Source organism: Rhinoderma darwinii, chromosome 2, assembly GCF_050947455.1.
Source record: "Rhinoderma darwinii isolate aRhiDar2 chromosome 2, aRhiDar2.hap1, whole genome shotgun sequence".
Classification (NCBI taxonomy): Eukaryota; Metazoa; Chordata; class Amphibia; order Anura; family Rhinodermatidae; genus Rhinoderma; species Rhinoderma darwinii.
In genome coordinates this window covers 178,846,779-178,852,778 of record NC_134688.1, presented here as the reverse complement: position 1 = coordinate 178,852,778, position 6,000 = coordinate 178,846,779, and the positions used below count along the sequence as shown (strand labels likewise).

General features: G+C 46.8%; 1 long non-coding RNA gene across 2 annotated transcripts in view; it reads right to left on the bottom strand.

The window, feature by feature from the left end:
- Positions 1-1,765: 1,765 nt before the first annotated feature.
- The window catches only part of LOC142740878 (uncharacterized), a 54,487-nt gene continuing 50,252 nt past the window's right edge, over positions 1,766-6,000 (bottom strand). For both annotated transcript variants that reach the window (XR_012880904.1, XR_012880903.1), the window contains exon 3: positions 1,766-1,852. This is a non-coding gene — a long non-coding RNA (uncharacterized LOC142740878). The remainder of the gene's footprint in view (positions 1,853-6,000) is intronic.

Below are 6,000 nucleotides of genomic sequence, written 5' to 3'. Positions count from 1 at the left end.
TTTTGCGCATTTTACATGCCCCTCCTGCTAAATGTCTTTATCCCTCCATCCTGCTGACAGTCTCCTCCAGGATCACCACCCAATACTGCTGACAGTTTCCTCCAGCGTCACCATACAATCCTGCCGACAGTCTCCTCCAGGATCACCACCCAATACTGCTGACAGTCTCCTCCAGCGTCACCATACAATCTGCTGACAGTCTCCTCCAGCAATACCGCCCAATACTGCTGACAGTCTCCTCCAGCGTCACCATACAATCCCGCTGACAGTCTCCTCCAGCATCACCGCCCAATACTGCTAACAGTCTCCTCCAGTGTCACCATACAATCCTGCTGACAGTCTCCTCCAGCATCACTGTCAGCAAGATTGTATGGTGACGCTGGAGGAGACTGTTAGCAGTATTGGGTGGTGATGCTGGAGGAGAATGTAAGCAAGATTGGGTGGTGATGATGGAGGAGGCTGTCAGCAGGATTGTTTGGTGATGTTGGAGAAGACTGTCAGCAGGATTGTATGGTGACGCTAGAGGAGACTGTCAGCAAGATTGGGTGGTGATGCTGGAGGAGACTGTCAGCAGGATTGTATGGTGACGCTGGAGGAGACTGTCAGCAAGATTGGGGGGTGATAATGGAGGAGACTGTCAGCAGGATTGGGTGGGGACGCATAACCATACAATCTTGCTGACAGTCTCCTCCTGAATCACAACCCAATACTGCTCACAGTCTTCTCCAGCGTCCCCTTACAATCTTGCTGACAGTCTCCTCCATCGTCCCCAAACAATCTTGATGACAGTCTCCTCCACAGTAGAGGAGACTGTTACACCACTCTGTGATAGGAATAACCATCTGCTGCTGACAGCCTCCTCCCCGACCTCCTGCTGATGGATACCTCACCTCCTCACCCGATCACATTCCGCACACTGTCCACACTGACAATACATCTCACACTCAGCACTGCTACATACATACACACACACTCAGCTGTACTACACAGACACACACACACACACCCTCAGCTCTACTACATCTGACAAGCTTAGCTCCGCACACCGTCCACACTGAGAATACATATAGCGACAGGGGGGGGGGCTGCCCGTCGTGGGGGCCCGTCAGGTGGGGGGCCCGCCGGGTGGGGGGCCTGCCAGGTGGGGGGCCCACCAGGTTGGGGGTCCGCCGGTTGGGGGGGGCCCGTCGGGGGTCACAACAGCGGGGGTCTGTGAAAGAGAGAGAGGGACAGACAGAGACACACACCTTACATGCAGTGCAGCTGGTCTTCATAATGGCACCTGCTATCTCCTTACAAACCGGTTTCTCTGCTGTGTGACTCTGACCTGCATCTGCGCAGTACAGCGCTAGATAGCAGAAGCAATGAACGGCTCACGTTCATTGTGCCCTATGCCCTGTAGCTGCCATATTCCATCTGTGTATGTGTCGTTAATCGACACATACAGAGATGAAAAAAAAATGGCAGCCCCCATAGAGAAGTAAAAGTATGAATACATTAAAAAGTAGAAAGTGACAACACAAATAAATAAAAAAATTGTTAACATTATATTAAAAGCAATATAATAAAAAAAAAAAATCATGACACCTTCCCTTTAAGTTATCACGCTAGGGTCTTAAATTACATGGTCTCTTAAAATACATGGTTCCTGGATAGAGATTAATTAAAATTTAGAACTACAGAACATACAGGAGAATACAGCACTGATCAGATGCAGTCACAGACAAAATGTAGAACAAGCATATCCAGTGACTCACAGGTGACCTCTTCTCTGATTGTAGGTGTTCTCTTTACTCATGCTCTCCATTCAGCCCAGACCGCCATAAACGCTTATTCCAGCAACAATTCATCTCTGCAGATATTAAACTCAATCAGTAATAATGCCAACATAATGCCCACAAAATAATTGTACCAATCAGAGTGCCCTCATACTTAAACCTTGCAGCTTTTAATGAACGGAAAGTGGGACATACCTGGTCACAGCTATTTTTATTTTTTTTGTTAAAATATACATCTAATCACTTTGAATCCCCACCCATGAAGTTGAAGTTTGGATGGAAACACAAAAATAACAATGGATCACTGTTTTCTTCAGTAAAATAGATTTTGAATGGAGCGGTAGGATGCATGCTCGACCACCGCTCCATTCAAACTCCTCCTAGCCGAGATCTTACAGTGGAGGGAATAGGGAAACTGAGTCCCCAGTTCTGGCGATCATTGGTGTTCCAGCGGTCATACATTCACTATCTAGAATATATCATTTATCTGTTGAATAGGTGAAAAATTATTTACACCGGAATACCCCTTTAAAGTTGCTGCTTGGTAGATGGGTGAGGGGATAGTACCATAAGATGGGAGGGTTTGGATGCTAGTACACTCACCGTTACAGGGGTGTTAGTGGCTGCCACTCAACTAGTTATATTGGCGTTAATGGCTGGCAATAATGATTATGGGGCATCAGTGACTGGCACACACCCTTCTTCATGGGCATCAATAGCTGGCACATCTTGCTATGTGGCCATCTTTGGCAGGTAATGTATAAGGGGATCATTAGCTGGTGCCACCACCTAGGGGGGAAATCAGTGGCTACTGCGCACATTATTACAAGAGAAATCAGTGGCTGGCACTTACCATTGTGAGGTCATCTGTGAGTCACTTTCAAGAACTTTATAAATAGTTTTAAGAGTCAAGTGTGGGTAGCATCAGTGTGCATAACCTTGCTCAATTATATAGAATCTATTGAGCTGGGAGATGTGTGAAATCCCGTACCCTTCCCAGACTCCACTATACTAGCATCAGTAGGTCGACGCCATGTGCCTAGGACCTGGCACTCTATGGCAACTAGCAAGCCAGGCAGTCAGCACTGCATAATAATCTGTAATCTGCAGTCTTGACTAGTTGAAATTTACTGGCTGCACCCTTCCAACTCTGGTTGCCTACAGATCAGGGGCGTAACTAGGAAAGACTAGGCCCCATAGCAAACTTTTGACTGGGCACCCCCATCCCTAGGGTGCCACACACAGCCCCCCTTATAAAGAGTGCACCCCTGTAGATTATGCCATACAGCTGGCCCTGTAGATTCTGCCATACAGCCCCTCCTGTAGATTGTGCCATACAGCCCCCCTCTAGATTCTGCCATACAGCCCCCCATAGACAGTGCTATACAGCCCCTCCTGTAGACAATGTCACCTCCTTGTAGACAGTGTCATACAGTGCCCCTTGTAGATAGTGCCCCCACGTCCCCCTTGTAGATAGTGCCATACAGCCCCCTGTAGATAGTTCCCCCACCTCCCCCTCGTAGATAGTGCCATCCAGCCCCCCTGTAGATATTGCCCCCCCATTGTACATAGTGTCCTCACCTCCTCCTTGTAGATAGTACCATACAGCCCCGCTACATATAGCACCCCCACCTCCCCCTTGTAGATAGTGCCATACAGCCCCCCTGTAGATAGTGCCCCCTTCCTCCCCCTTGTAGATAGTGCCAAACAGCACCCCAGTAGATAGCACCTTACAGTACCCCTGTAGATAGAGCCATATAGCCCCCCTGTAGATAGTGCCATACAGCCCCCCTTGTAGATAGTGCCAAACAGCCCCCTGTAGATAGTGCCATAAAGCCCCTCTGTAGATAGTGTCATACAGCCCCCTGTAGATAGCCCTCCACCTCCCCCTTGTAGATAGTGCCAAACAGCCCTCTGTAGATAGTGCCACACAGCCCCCCTGTAGATGGTGCCATACAGCCCCCCTGTAGATTGTGCCATATAGCCCCCCTGTAGATAGCGCCCCCACCTCCCCCTTGTAGATAGTGCCAAACAGCCCCCCCTGTGGATAGCGCCAGGAAGCCCCCCTGTAGATAGCGCCATACAGCCCCATATAGATAGTGCCATACAGCCCCCTTGTGGATAATGCCAAACAGCCCCCCATGTAGATTGCGCCATACAGCCCCCTGTAGATAGCGCAAATACAGATCCCCTATAGATTGCGCCCCACCTTCTCCCTGTAGATAGTGTCATACAGACCCCCTGTAGGTAGCGCAATACACCCCCCTGTAGATAGCGCCATACAGCCCCCAAACAAATAAAACAAAGATATGTTATACTCACCTAGGCGCTGTTCTCGCAATAAACAGAGCTGCTCCAAAGCATCAACATCAACGGGATCATTGCATAGACCGGCGTTATCCAGTGATGTCATCATGCCGGCTCGCGCAGGGATCCTGTGCCTGTGCCTGATAGACTGCAGGCCGAAAATGGCCTGTAGCCTAGTAAATGGCAGAGTAGGTAGATACCTCCCTTCTTTCCCATAGTTTTCAATAGTATCTTCGTCCTAAGGACTATTGAATGTGGCGTTGCTACCGCTGTAGCCCTCAAAGCGGGCAGCATGGTTCCCCTCATGCCACGGGCACCGTAGCATCCGCTATAGCTACTACAGCGGCGGTTACGCCACTGCTACAGATGTAGCAAAGTTTATTTTGACTATGATAACTTGCTGCAGCGTGATATCACACAACAAAAGCCATTGAAAGTCATTGAAAAAGTCAAGTGAAAGTTTCTTGCCATTGTGTATTTAATGTGGTAAGAGTCAGATAAAAATGTCTACATCTGTACCTCTTATTAAAATCTTATAAAATTGCTCTTTTTCTATATAAAAAAAATTCCATTGAGGACATCCTTATTTTAGATTGTTCATCTTCCTATTGGAAATGGATTATAGGTTATCTAACTGTTTCTGCCAATCAGTGATTTCTGGCATGGGAACTGAAATGGTTAAAGGGAATGTGTTGCCAGAAAAACATGTTTGTTTTTTTTTAATTAAACATTTAGTGTGTAGGTGATTAAACATTGTTCAAATTTTTTTATTTTTTTTCACGAGTCAGGAAATATTATAAATTAGATTCTAATTTATAATATTTCCCATTGCTGGTCACTAGATGGAGCTATTCCCAAAATTGCAGCATTGCAAAATTGGGTAAAAAGCCCTCGCTCTAGTGAGCTCTCAGCATCCCCCCCCCCCCTCCTTTATACTGGCTAGTGCCGGGATAAACGAGGGGTTTGAACGGTCTAACCTCCTACACTGTGTGTCGCCATTTTTTGAGCTAACACACAGTGTAGTAGGTTTACATACAGTAGTAAACGTACACAAACACGAACATACATTGAAATCTCTTACCTGCTCCTGCCGCCGCGGCTCCCTCCGGCCCGTCCGCTCCGTCTGATGCCGCTGGTCCAAGTGCACAAGTCCGGAAGCCGCGACCGGAAGTAGTAATCTTACTGTCCGGCCGCGACTTCCGGTCCACAGGAAAATGGCGCCGGACGGCGCCAATTTCAAATTGGACTGTGTGGGAGCGGCGCATGCGCAGTTCCCACACAGACGGCGTACACAGAAGTGGATGGGACGGGACCCGTTCGCAGTCCCTATGGGACTGTGGTTGCCGTATTCCATGTCTGTATGTGTCGTTAATCGACACATACAGAAATGGAACAAAAAATGGCAGCCCCCATAGGGAAGAAAAAGTGTAAAAATAAGAAAAAGTAAAACACAAACACACAGATAAATATAAACGTTTTTAATAAAGCACTAACATCTTTAACATATTAAAAAAAAAATTGTGATGACACTGTTCCTTTAAGCTTAATGTGCTGAAATCAATGGATGTCCTTGTTTAACATGGTTATTTTCAAGGTCCTCCATGCCAAGGGCCACATTGGATGCAGGTCCCAGGTCCCTAAACAAACCTGAAGTCAGACATAAGTACTGCATTATTTTATTCTATTATATATAGTAAAGTATTGCATACATAAGAAGATTATATATTGGATAACGTATACCCTACTGCAAATTTTTAAAATGTTAGTCATCAGGGATTTCTTTGACCATATAAAAGCAAGATGCCGCTGGCAAAGTGCCATTACACAGGTCATAGAACTCCAAAGTGACTTTTAATAATCTTTTTATAATACAGACCTCAACTAATAAGGAGTAAAGGGGGATTTCTGTCAACTT